Below are 11,257 nucleotides of genomic sequence, written 5' to 3' on the forward strand. Positions count from 1 at the left end.
TGTCGCTCGGCCCGCGCCTCCGTCCTTGTTCATGCAACCTCTGTGGTAACTAGTCCCTGCCCTGGAAGATGATACAAGCACAGGGGGCTGATGCTGCTATGGCAATAGAAAGAAGATCTAAAGTCCCTCAAACTAAAAGATCATCGATTGGATACTAGGTCTTTCTTTTGGTCGGGTTAACTCAATAATGAAATGGCAATTCCAACTACCCGATTGATTAAGCACCCACAACACGAAGGAGTTACTCATCTCATCTCCATACTTTTTTAGGTTCTGTCACTCTTATTCTTCCAACTGGTGTGATGATGGAGGAGTAAGAGCAATATGACATTCTTTCCATTCCATTCCAGCTGGCTTCAAAGTTCGGGTACGTAATGGGATGTAAGATTCAAAAGATGAATCAAGAATGGGACAAGAAAGGAATCTTCCCTCCTCGTAGAATCAATCGATGAGAAAGAGCTCTTTGTCATTAAAAAGTCGGGCGAAGATGACAATGGTTGGGAATTCCACTACTCGTAGGGCTTCTCGACCCGGTTTTGATGGGAAGTGGGAGTTGCGGAAGTTTGAGCTAGAGGTTCTAACAATTTTTTTAATGATGGAGGTGAGGGAGAGAACTTCTTCTAAGGTGGAGATTTTTTTGAGGGATCATTTCTTTTGAAATATTTAGGGCGGATTTTTACTACGCAGGCCACCGATCCCGAATCTTTTTGCGGGACCTCTCACGCTTTGAAGACCGCTGGGTGCGACCGATCGCATTCCCCAATGTGGTAGACCTCACTGCTTTTTGAAAGTGATCATCATTAGGGGCCTATCAAGAATCGGAGGATGGTGATCACAAAAGGCTTTATTCGACGAGTGTAGTGGGCAAACTAGGTAGATGGTTAGGTCAGTGGTCTATAGGTCAAGCACTCTGACCGTCTATGAGATCTAGGCATGATCAACTAGTTGTTTTCGCTGCGAGACTGTGGTAAGGTCAAAAAAACTTTGATTTGCCTTAACTTTTCTTTCGTATCGGCATCGGGAGATAGGCGTGACAAGTTGGTAGGTGGCCTATTTTAAGACTGTCAAACTTGGAGATGATGTGAACCTCGAGATATGCCTATATTTTTAAAAGTTCTGTGTTTTGGTTCCATGTTTCATTATAAGGAGATAAAATAAGGTCGGAGATGAGGCTACGTGATCCCGAGTTCCAAGCCCTACTACCTTGAGTTGGAGGATGAAAGATCTCACAATGACATAAAGAAAGAAAGTTATCCTTTTGCACGCGTAACATAACATAAATCCAAGTGCCTCTTTGCATAGGTTTCACTTAGAAGGAGAGATAAGTTAGGCTAATCTCAACCTCCCGAAGGTTTGAGCACTCTAGTTGATTAATCTCGGATGGCACTCGAGTTCACCGAACTCTTCTATGGTATAGGTCCGGTCCATACCTCCTTCCTTCGGTCAAACAAGAGATTTCGCTCACCTTTCCTTCTTCGTTATTTTAGGTAGGAACAGCATGAAGGGAGGGAAGCTATGGAACAAGATCAACACTATGTCTTGCATTGCTGCTCCTCTGTCTCAGTCCAAGTATCTATAAGGGTTTTTTTGCTAGTGAGCTTTTATGCCCTAGAAAAATTGACTATGAACCTCTTATTGGGGATATGGTAAAGTCCAACTACTTCTCATCGTGATGATTGATTCGACATAACCGCTTGATTCATGTCCAACTTCAAGATCTGAGCCGAGTCAACAATAGAGATGCCAAATAGATCAAATTATGGAACTAACAATAAGTTAACAGAAAAGAGTGTTGCACTCAAAAAGAAAAAAATAAACTGCTCTAAAAAAAGATGAAGAATGTCTTCACCACCACCTGAATAGCCTTCTTAGTGAGAAAGTCGAGGTGCTAGTTCAAACTAAGAAGCTCACTACCAAGCAAAACACGAGAGAACTAGTAATTAGTTGAGTAAACAAAGTGAGATGTTACCTTCATTCACGGTTTTATCACAGTCGAATTGGCATAGACGAGGAGTTCCGATCAAGCTTAGGGTGATTCTTTCCTCTTCTTTCTTTCAGTCAAACAAGTAAATGTGCTAGCATTAGTGCTAGTCACTTCTCGAGGAATGAGGGGATGGATGAAATGACACCAAGGTAGGTTTCCTTGATGGTATTTGGTCATCAATCCATTTGGAATGTCAAAAAAAGTTCTTTTGGCCGAGTTTCTTTTTTGAATTTAGTAAGTCCATCCCCTTCTCGAGGATAAAAGCGGTTGAGAATAAGAAATTCTTCATGGTCGATGGTTCCCTTTAATTGGGCATGGTTGGCATGGCTCAGCGGATCATTTTTTCTCGAACATACCGAGGAACCACTCCTCTCTTCTGGAAACGTTGTTGGAACGAGGGGCTCAAGATGATTGGCCCTAGCTCGAATCAAATCTCTTATTTTTTTGCTATTCATCTTAATCTTATATATAAGAAAACCAAATATTTAAGTTATTAGCAGTGTCCGCATCCGAGAAGGTGACAATCGGTGAGGAAAAATGCCATTGAAATAATGACTACTAGAGTTTTCAGGGTGCCGATCATTGGCCACCATGGCACTCTTAAGAACCTCAAAGAGAGCAGGTTTCTTATTTCATGATCAGCTCGAGAAGCAGTGATCTTCTAAAGATGCTCGAGCATCTTGTATTCTTTACTGTAGCTCATTGGGAGGGATCCTCCTATGGTGGCACCTCATCCAAGGAGTAATGCACCTATAAAGGGAGAGTATTCGTAAAAGCATCCAATCAACAAACTTTGGATCGAGGAATAGATACAAGAATAATTATGGAGTTCCCATCTTTCCCGATTGGCTCTGCTTTTCTTGAACGCAGTATGAAAACTCAGAAACTCGCCTTAACTTAAACTTTATTGTTCTTAGTCAAGCTCGTAGCGAGTCTAATATCTCCGCTTCTTTCATCCCTCCCGAGGAAATGCCCCTTGCCGACTTTTATTGGTGAGTCGACCATTCGGGAATATAGCTTTGGTGGAGCATTGCCCCAGAACCATTGCTCATAATACCTCTTGCTCTGTGTTCACCTAATTTGAGCCTTCTTGTGGAGGTAGTTCATAATACTTTTATCCACAATATTTGTATTATGCACACCCAAATTCTGAGTCCATGTGATTGCGGGGAGCCCATCAATAATGTAGCTAGAGATCTTTTTGGGGAGCCCCCCTTTGATCCCTTGGGGATATCAAGCCGGCGAGCGCATTTCCAAGCCCTTTCAGTCTTTATGGCCAAGATAGTGCTTAGTCTTGCTTTTGCTGAATCCATTTCTGCTGATGGCATACTCATCCTCTCTTAGTTAGCTTTTTTTCTTCTTTATCTATTGGACTTTTCCAACTTGATGCTATCAATTCTCCCTCTAGATAGGGAGCGGGCAAGATCCTGCCCTAAAGCATTGGGAAAATCTTTGCAACAAAAAAATCGGTGCATTCTGTGTCTATAAATATCCTATAAGTAACATGGCGCAATATGGTACTGGTGAGAAATTAAATGAAAGAAATAAAACGGATAAAAATGATCCATTATGAATTCAGTATCTAAATATATAGAGAATAAGCTCGTTGGAACTGCCAGTAATACCCATTATGAAACATAAAGCAAGCCGGAAAACAAAAAAGAAAGAAAGAAACCAAGGAAAGACAAACCAAAAGAAAGAAAGAAAGGGTCCCAAGAGAGAGATAAAGACAGACAAACCCCTCAGGACTATAGCTACCGGTTGGATAAGAGCACCTATCTGGGTGTCACTCCCGTGTCTGGAAGCGGGTTCTTGGGGGCGGAAAAGTCATCATATATAGTCCGATCACTACCACTTGGAATCCAGACATCGAGGGTAAAACCTTACTTATGAAGATGAGGCAAGCCAGAGTGATGCTTATGAAGCTTGAGGAGAGAAAGTTATTTAATCATTCCCAAGAAAAAAAGGATTGCTTTCTTGAAGTAGTGCTTTCTTTTATAAGCATTTGGCAACTTGCCCATCAAAAGCTCTAGGAATAGAGTAAGAGATCGAGGACCTGTACAGGACAGTAACCTGTTTTGGTTCTATGCTTTGAATCCATGCGTGGAAGATCATAGATCATCCGAAGAATGTGCCGAAAAGGCGGCGTCGCTTGACTTGTGTTGTTCGAGTGATGATGAAGGTCTACCTTGGCAAATTATAGTGACTTTGACCATAGCAAAGTACAGACATAGGCACATCTTTTCGACTGAGAAATAGTTTTTATCCGGTCCTTGTAGGATCCTGCTCAAATAATATCTTGCTTATTCATTACCATCTCCGTTCTTCTGCGATAAGAATGCTCCCAATGACTTATTTGAGGATGATGATATGTAGAGCCATTGCGGTTATCTGGGCCGAGGAGCTATTAAAAATGGTGCCTCAGAGAAGTCATTCTTGATTCGTTGCAAGACCGGAGCACGGCTCTCATCCTAATAAAACTCTTCATCCTCCGTTGTCTTAAAAAGTGGGGGGAAAGACTGGATTTTCCCTCCAAAGTTGGAGATGAACCGCCTGGGAAATTGATCTGTCTGATCAAACGTTGCAACCCCTTCTTGCTTATTTAGGTTTTAAATCCTTGATTGCCCTGGATTTCTTCTTGTCAATTTCAACACCTCTGTTGTGCACTAAGAACTTCAGGAAGCTTCCCGCTGTTACACGCATAGTTTTACGGGTTCATCAAACAGTGTCTTGGAAATTAGACAAATGACCCTCTACAGGGAAAGACTTAACAACTACATCATCAATATACACCACCTCTATAATGTTGATAATAAAGTATTGGATTTCAATGGCTTTCGGGCTATCAGAGTTTTCTTTGAAATATGTATGTTCTAAGGAAGGCCGTCAAGGGACATGTCCTGGCTGAAACATTATAGATGAATTGCCTCATCAGCCCTACCTGCGAGGCTATGACTGCTCGCCACCAAGGCTCGTTATAGAATCCCCCAGGTCGGACCCCAACTGAGTTGGAATGATGTTATTATCCTCGAGGCTAACGATGCTTGGTGTAATGAAAGGAATGTATCTGCTAAGCCGTAGGGAATATACACAACATACATCTCTGAGATGACCCCATCTATGAGATGTAGAGAAGTGGATTTATGATTTTGGGACTGCTTCGATAAACAATCCCTACAGAACAGGGTCCAATGATGAGGACCGGCCTTTCACCATAAGCTTCGAGGCCCATACGCCCTTGAGTGAACTGGTCCAATTCTGGGGAGCATCCCTGTAGTGACCTGACAAATCGGTGAGGTTGAAAGGACGTTAGGGAGCTCATGAGGGCTTCATAGTGAGAACAGAACCTACGGAAATCTTACTCATTCGAGGGGATTAATGAATCATGCCCTATACAAAAGTCTGACAACGAGGCTTACATATAACTATGCTTAGCACAATCGCTCATGCATAATATATAATGGTAACAACTCAAGGTCCGAGAACCGAGCTTCATCGATAATATGTGCCAAAGAGTGATTACATCAAGTAATTTGCCCGCATTTGACTTCCCTCTGGAAGATGTAGCCCATCAGTCCAGTGGACTCGGTCGATGAAGCAGTCGGTGATTCAGTGGATTCAGAAGCAGCATAATAGTAGCAGTCCCAGATCATTTTGTCCAGGAGTTTGCGCATATGAAGTTAAAGCATAAAACTTCTTTTTTTAGTAGCAGATTCAAAAGTTCCATTCCCAGATACGGATCGAGTGGCTTAGCTTTAGCCATTAGTGATGACCAGTATTCAAAAAAGTCCTAGCTTACCCACTACTATCTCTCTCCTCGCTACAAGGCTTCACTTAGCATTTCCTGCTAAGATCCCAAGTCTCAAAATGGGCCCTTTTGGCCACCACGTCCTTGGATTTTTAGAGAATCCCGCTTCTGTGTCATAGGACTTGTTGCTCGGTAGTCCACTGGGTAGGTTTGTTTATCCTTCTAGTTTTAAGTGTCTTCTTGGATAGTTATAGCGGTCCATAGGCACGAGATTTACCTTGTGGGGGGAGGCGGTACCCGGGACATAGTCCTTTCAGGCAGTGGCCATTTAGTCCATGGTCTGTTGGATGGTCATTCCATGGCCAGAAATTGGAACACATTGATAACGCTCATTCCTGTCTTTCGCTTCAGGGCCTGTCCCACGATGTGGCCAGTACTTCATACTATCAGGCCCGAAGCATACACTTGTTAACTAATTATGATGGTTCACCAGGGCCTCTTTCCTCCTACCTTTTATGCTCACTCATAGGGATTTAGACCCCCACAAAGGAAGAGGCGATCAAGCTGAACATCTCGAGCCCATTGGTGGGAATTTTGCGTATCCAATCCCCCAATTCTTGTTCACTAAAGATGATCATGTTGAGTGAATTATGACTTCGTACGATCGTATCAGGTGAGCAATAGTCGCTTCATCACAGTACTAACTTATGGGCTAACAGGTAACACTTTGGCTAAGTATCCTACAAAGAGACACCCGAGAGCCAGGAGTATTGAAGGAATAGGCGCATCATGACATCGTAATCTGTCTCACCCGAATGAATTAGTTGGTACTATAAATGTTAGAAATAGTAGACGAAAAAAATAATAAGAAGTAAAAAGGATAGAGACACTTCTGAACTAGAAAGCAAAGTTCACATCTTTGGAATAAAATCCAGTTGGAAAAGGAAATTCAATTAGAAATAAGCTTCCCATGAGCATCATGACATAGGTCAAAGGTAACAAGGAGGCAAGCCCCCCCATCTTCTGCATATCATGCTCATCCGACATGGCATGAATCACCGAACCTGCACTCAGGAAGATTAATGCTTTGAAAATTGCGTGATTCATTAAGTGAAAGATGCTAACCAAATAGTTAGAGATGCCGCAAGCAAAGATCATATAGCCTAATTGACTACAAGTTGAATAACCTATGACCGTCTTTAGATCGTTATGTAATATTCCAGTGGTTGCCACAAGGAGTGACGTCATAGCTCCAGCAAAAGTAATAACAATCAAAGCCGTAGGTGGGTATTCAAATAAAGGGAAGCACCTTGCTATTATGAAAACGCCAGCCGTGATCATAGCAGCTGCATGAATAAAAGCATAAACTAGAGTGGGACCCTCCATAGCATCGGGTGACCGAGTATGTGATCCTATCTGTGTAGATTTCCAAATAGCACCAATAAGAAGTAAAATACAAATCAGAGTTATGGCATTTAGTCTAATATTGTGAAACCCTAGGAGCTAATCCAAAATCACCTACTCGATTGACAGGCATAGCTTTTGTACAAGGTTTATCTTCCTGAAGTCATGTGAACTAGAAATGAATTAACAAATATGAAGCAAGACCTACTCCCTCCCATCCCAGGAATAATTGAAGAGAGTTATCTTAAGTCACCAACATTGGCATAAAAAAGTAGGAATGGATCAATAACAAATAAATCAAGGGCTATGTGGATCCTCGGAAATATATATAATGGAATAAATATAGACCAAGCTACTTATGGATGTAACTACAATTAACATCACTATGGTCGGCCTATCGAACATGGGGTCAAAAGTGAATTATGAGTCGGACCAATTTGCGAATCGTGTGAGCTCTCCTTGCAATGATGTGGTAGTGAACCTCTCATTCATCTTTAGTGCTCTCCAAATCATGCGGTAGGTTTTCCTATCACACGGCCCACCAACTTGATCTTCCGCGGGAACCGAATGTCCGAACATGCCTAGAAAAAAAGGAACGGTCTAGCTTTTTTTTGCCACTTAAGTGTATGGCATCTGTCGTGCTTAGGCCCCTTTTTCCCTTCCCTAATCAAACAAAGAGTCCACTGGTTGCCTGACATAGTATAGGTATAGGTATGGTGTGCAGGCTAGCCCCCTTTGATTTTAGGTGATTCACTACCGAAGCGAGGAAAAGGCTGGATCAAGAAAGGGGTGTACTACGAGCCCTCTGCCCCACGGATCTAACCAGTTCACGTGGTTTATCGGTTCCATCGACGTCACCCTTAGATAGAGTGATTTAGTCGATACAGAGGTGCACTTTAAGTGGGGGGTGTGCTATCCTTATTGGGCTAGGCCCTTCCCCATAAGGCCCCACCGTCGGGGTAGAAGCGCCCTCTTGCTACTTATAAGCAAGGCGCTGTCTTAGCCTTCCTTAACCAAGATTGCTCCCACACCTGTAGCATTCATGATTGGCCTCCTCAACTATGTATCGATGGAAAGGTAGGGTGGTATAGTCCCCAACGGACAGTAGCTGTTATGTCTAGTATGTCACCTCGATTCCCGACATGCTATGAGACCCCGGGGCGGGTAGGAGTAGGTCGAGTCGCAGTCGTCATGAGCAATTGCGGTGTCCGGATCAGATCTATCCATTGGGCAATTCATTCGGTGACTTTACAGTCACCAAAGAAGCCCCAAGAAGCATCAAACATTTCCAATGAGATCCATAGAGCTATTCTGAGATGCCAAGCACTAGCTCCCGGTGCTACTTCATAAAAAGCAAGAAAAGATAAGATCAAAGAAAATGAAACACACATGGTGGTCATTATAGTGGTTCCTTCTGATCCTAGAAAATGTCCGAAAATACTAGCTACAGGACTACCGAGCAGAGGCAAAAAGACAATAAGTAGATACACAAGATAGATCGAGGTCTTCATCAAAGCAAAAAATTAGATAATGAATGAGTGGCCTATCATTGATAAAGGGAAGTTCACAAGACTAAAAGTCACACATGTATGTGTTAAACATATATAAATGGAGGCCGGGAGTTCTTTCGTTCAGCCCTAGGCATATGTGATATAGTGGGTCAGTTTTTTTAGCAAATGCATGAAACTAAATACACTCGCTCGCAACTAAGGACTATTCAATTGTGTATTCAACCCCTCTCCACGAAACCAAAGGAAGGCCGTTCGTTTCTAAGCTAGGATCAAACTCTTCTTACCCCGGCTCTAGCATGGCAAAACGTCAAGTCGCATTTTTGTCGATGAGTTCTATTCTACTTCCCCTGCAAGTAAATGAGGATATCATGGTAAGTTCTTAGCGAAAAGGACTTTCTTTCTTGTCCCTCAGTAAGTGAGTCTTTTGCATGCGTACTTGAGATGCGATACGCAGTACAAGCTGGGCAACCATAGAGATTCTCTTCTGATGCGTATTAAGGAAGAGAAGGTACTCATTACCGAGCTAGGGCAATGAAAGAGATGCCTTTTGCATGCATTTTCTATTCAATATCGAATATGCGAAAAAGTTTCCTCTTTTAGGGTGGGTCAATCAATCTATCATTTATGGATAGGGGTAGGCTTCAAATCAATCGAATTCAAGCTAAGCTACTGAAAAAATAGGTCTTTCTATCATGGATAAGAGATAGGTACACGCCCTAACCACGGTCTGACAGCGTTTTAAAAATGGAACAAAGACTACATCCAATAATAGGAGCTTTGAAACCAATCTCAACCTTCACACTTTTTTTCGGGGCCGAAGGCCAAAGAAACACCTTCTTTATTCAAATAATCGAGCTCATGTTGAAACAACAAATGCTCAAGCGGATCGGAAAAACACTCCATTTCTTTCTTTGGCTTTGCACCCTAGGATAGTACTTGAAAGGGTCCGCTTCATCCTATTCTTACTTAAACTCTCATTGGGCCTTCGTTGCGCTAAGCTTTACTCGTTATAAAAGCAGAATTAATCAATAGAGATTTTGTCAAATATTTTTCTCTTGTTTTTTTAGGCTTTGCCTTGTTAGATCTATTGTTTTCAATGTATTGTTACATCTTTCTATCTTATTCTAAATCTTTCGGTCCCTGCTCATCTGCTTGGGACCCATGCATCGAGAGGGGTTTTTGCTTTCACATGGAAAAAGGAAATATCTTTTTAGTCACCTGCCTCGAAGACTTTTAAAGACTCATTTTACAACAATAGACAAGATCAAATGAATGCAAAAGATGTTCATAAGCTCGGCGATAGTGAGCTCCCCACTAATCTTGCCTTGCATCCCAAAAATAATATGATCTGCTCTCACAGCTTCTATGAGAAAACATCGCTGATCACAAAAGAATTTTGACTAGTTCCAAAGGTGGATTTTTCTTTTTTTGCAAGAAAAGTGGGGCAAGATTGGGAGGAGTGGGAACAGGGAAGGCGTGCATCCAAGCTTTGAGTTAGATGTCAACACCGTGCCAAGCTAAGTAAGAAAAAATAGCTTAGACTCAATTAAGCCCTTCTGGAGAGGAGACCAGAAAGAAGTAGGACATGAGATCATGTGTAACAGCCTTGTTTGTCACTTAAGTGCTAACTAAATCCAAGACGAGCGAAGGTTTGCACATGTAACAAGACTTCTATCATCTTGTATTATCTACACATAGTCCTACAGGGATTGTTTTTTAATGCATGGAGCAATTTTTTTAGTTTTAGTGACCTCTAGTAGAATGAACAATAGCAGGTGTAAACGTTTAAAGTAGCTAGGAAAAGAGTCCCATCTGTTGAAATATAGCCTTGGTTACCCCTTTGTGCATCTCGAGCATAGATAGACAGGCGGGTTGGCTCACTTAGAGCTCAAATCTATCAGTCAAACAAAAACTTCCAATCCATCCTATTAATCAAGGCTAACCTACTTGGAGCCTGACCTTAGATGGAATAGAAAACCCTCGTTCCTTAAATCAGAGCTAGCCTGCAGGGAAGGCCCTTAGACCTGAAGAAAAAAGAGCTTCTCTTTTTTCACCTTAATGAATTTTTTTAGTTCAACTCCAAGAGAGGGAATCAAGATCTCATATGTTCCATTCCATATGTGAGTATGTACGAGGTTTGACCGGTTAGAGTGAGGATGGAAGTTCAAGAAGCCCTGGAGCATCGAGAAGTTTTCGGGAAAATCAGACACGTTATGAGTTTTGAATGTCTTCTTCACTATTTTCATCAGCGTCTTGTTTGTAGCCTCTGCTTGACCATTGCCCTGGGGGTGAGGATTAATGATAAAGTTAAATGTAATCCCTGTCACATAATTTCATTATTGTAACTCACCTGAGATGAACTGTAGCCCGTTATCTTTTACTAGCTTGTTGGGTACAACAATGCATGTGATGATATTCTTTTTAATGAACTGCACGTGGGTAGAAGCTATGACATGTATGAATGATTCAGCTTCTGCCCATTTTCTGAAGTATTCAGTAACAGTGAGGATGAAGGCATGGTGGTTTGTATTCTCAGCTGTGCTTTGAAGGGGCCCAATCAAATCTATGCACCAGGATGACATCAGAGGATGAAGTGAGGATGCTAGGGCA

At 42.0% G+C, this 11,257-nt stretch overlaps 1 pseudogene; it reads right to left on the reverse strand.

Annotated features, from left to right (window-relative positions):
• Positions 1-6,437: 6,437 nt before the first annotated feature.
• On the reverse strand, positions 6,438-8,647 carry LOC120251333 (annotated as a pseudogene).
• Between the last annotated feature and the right edge of the window lie 2,610 nt (positions 8,648-11,257).

Source organism: Dioscorea cayenensis, chromosome 20, assembly GCF_009730915.1.
Source record: "Dioscorea cayenensis subsp. rotundata cultivar TDr96_F1 chromosome 20, TDr96_F1_v2_PseudoChromosome.rev07_lg8_w22 25.fasta, whole genome shotgun sequence".
Classification (NCBI taxonomy): Eukaryota; Viridiplantae; Streptophyta; class Magnoliopsida; order Dioscoreales; family Dioscoreaceae; genus Dioscorea; species Dioscorea cayenensis.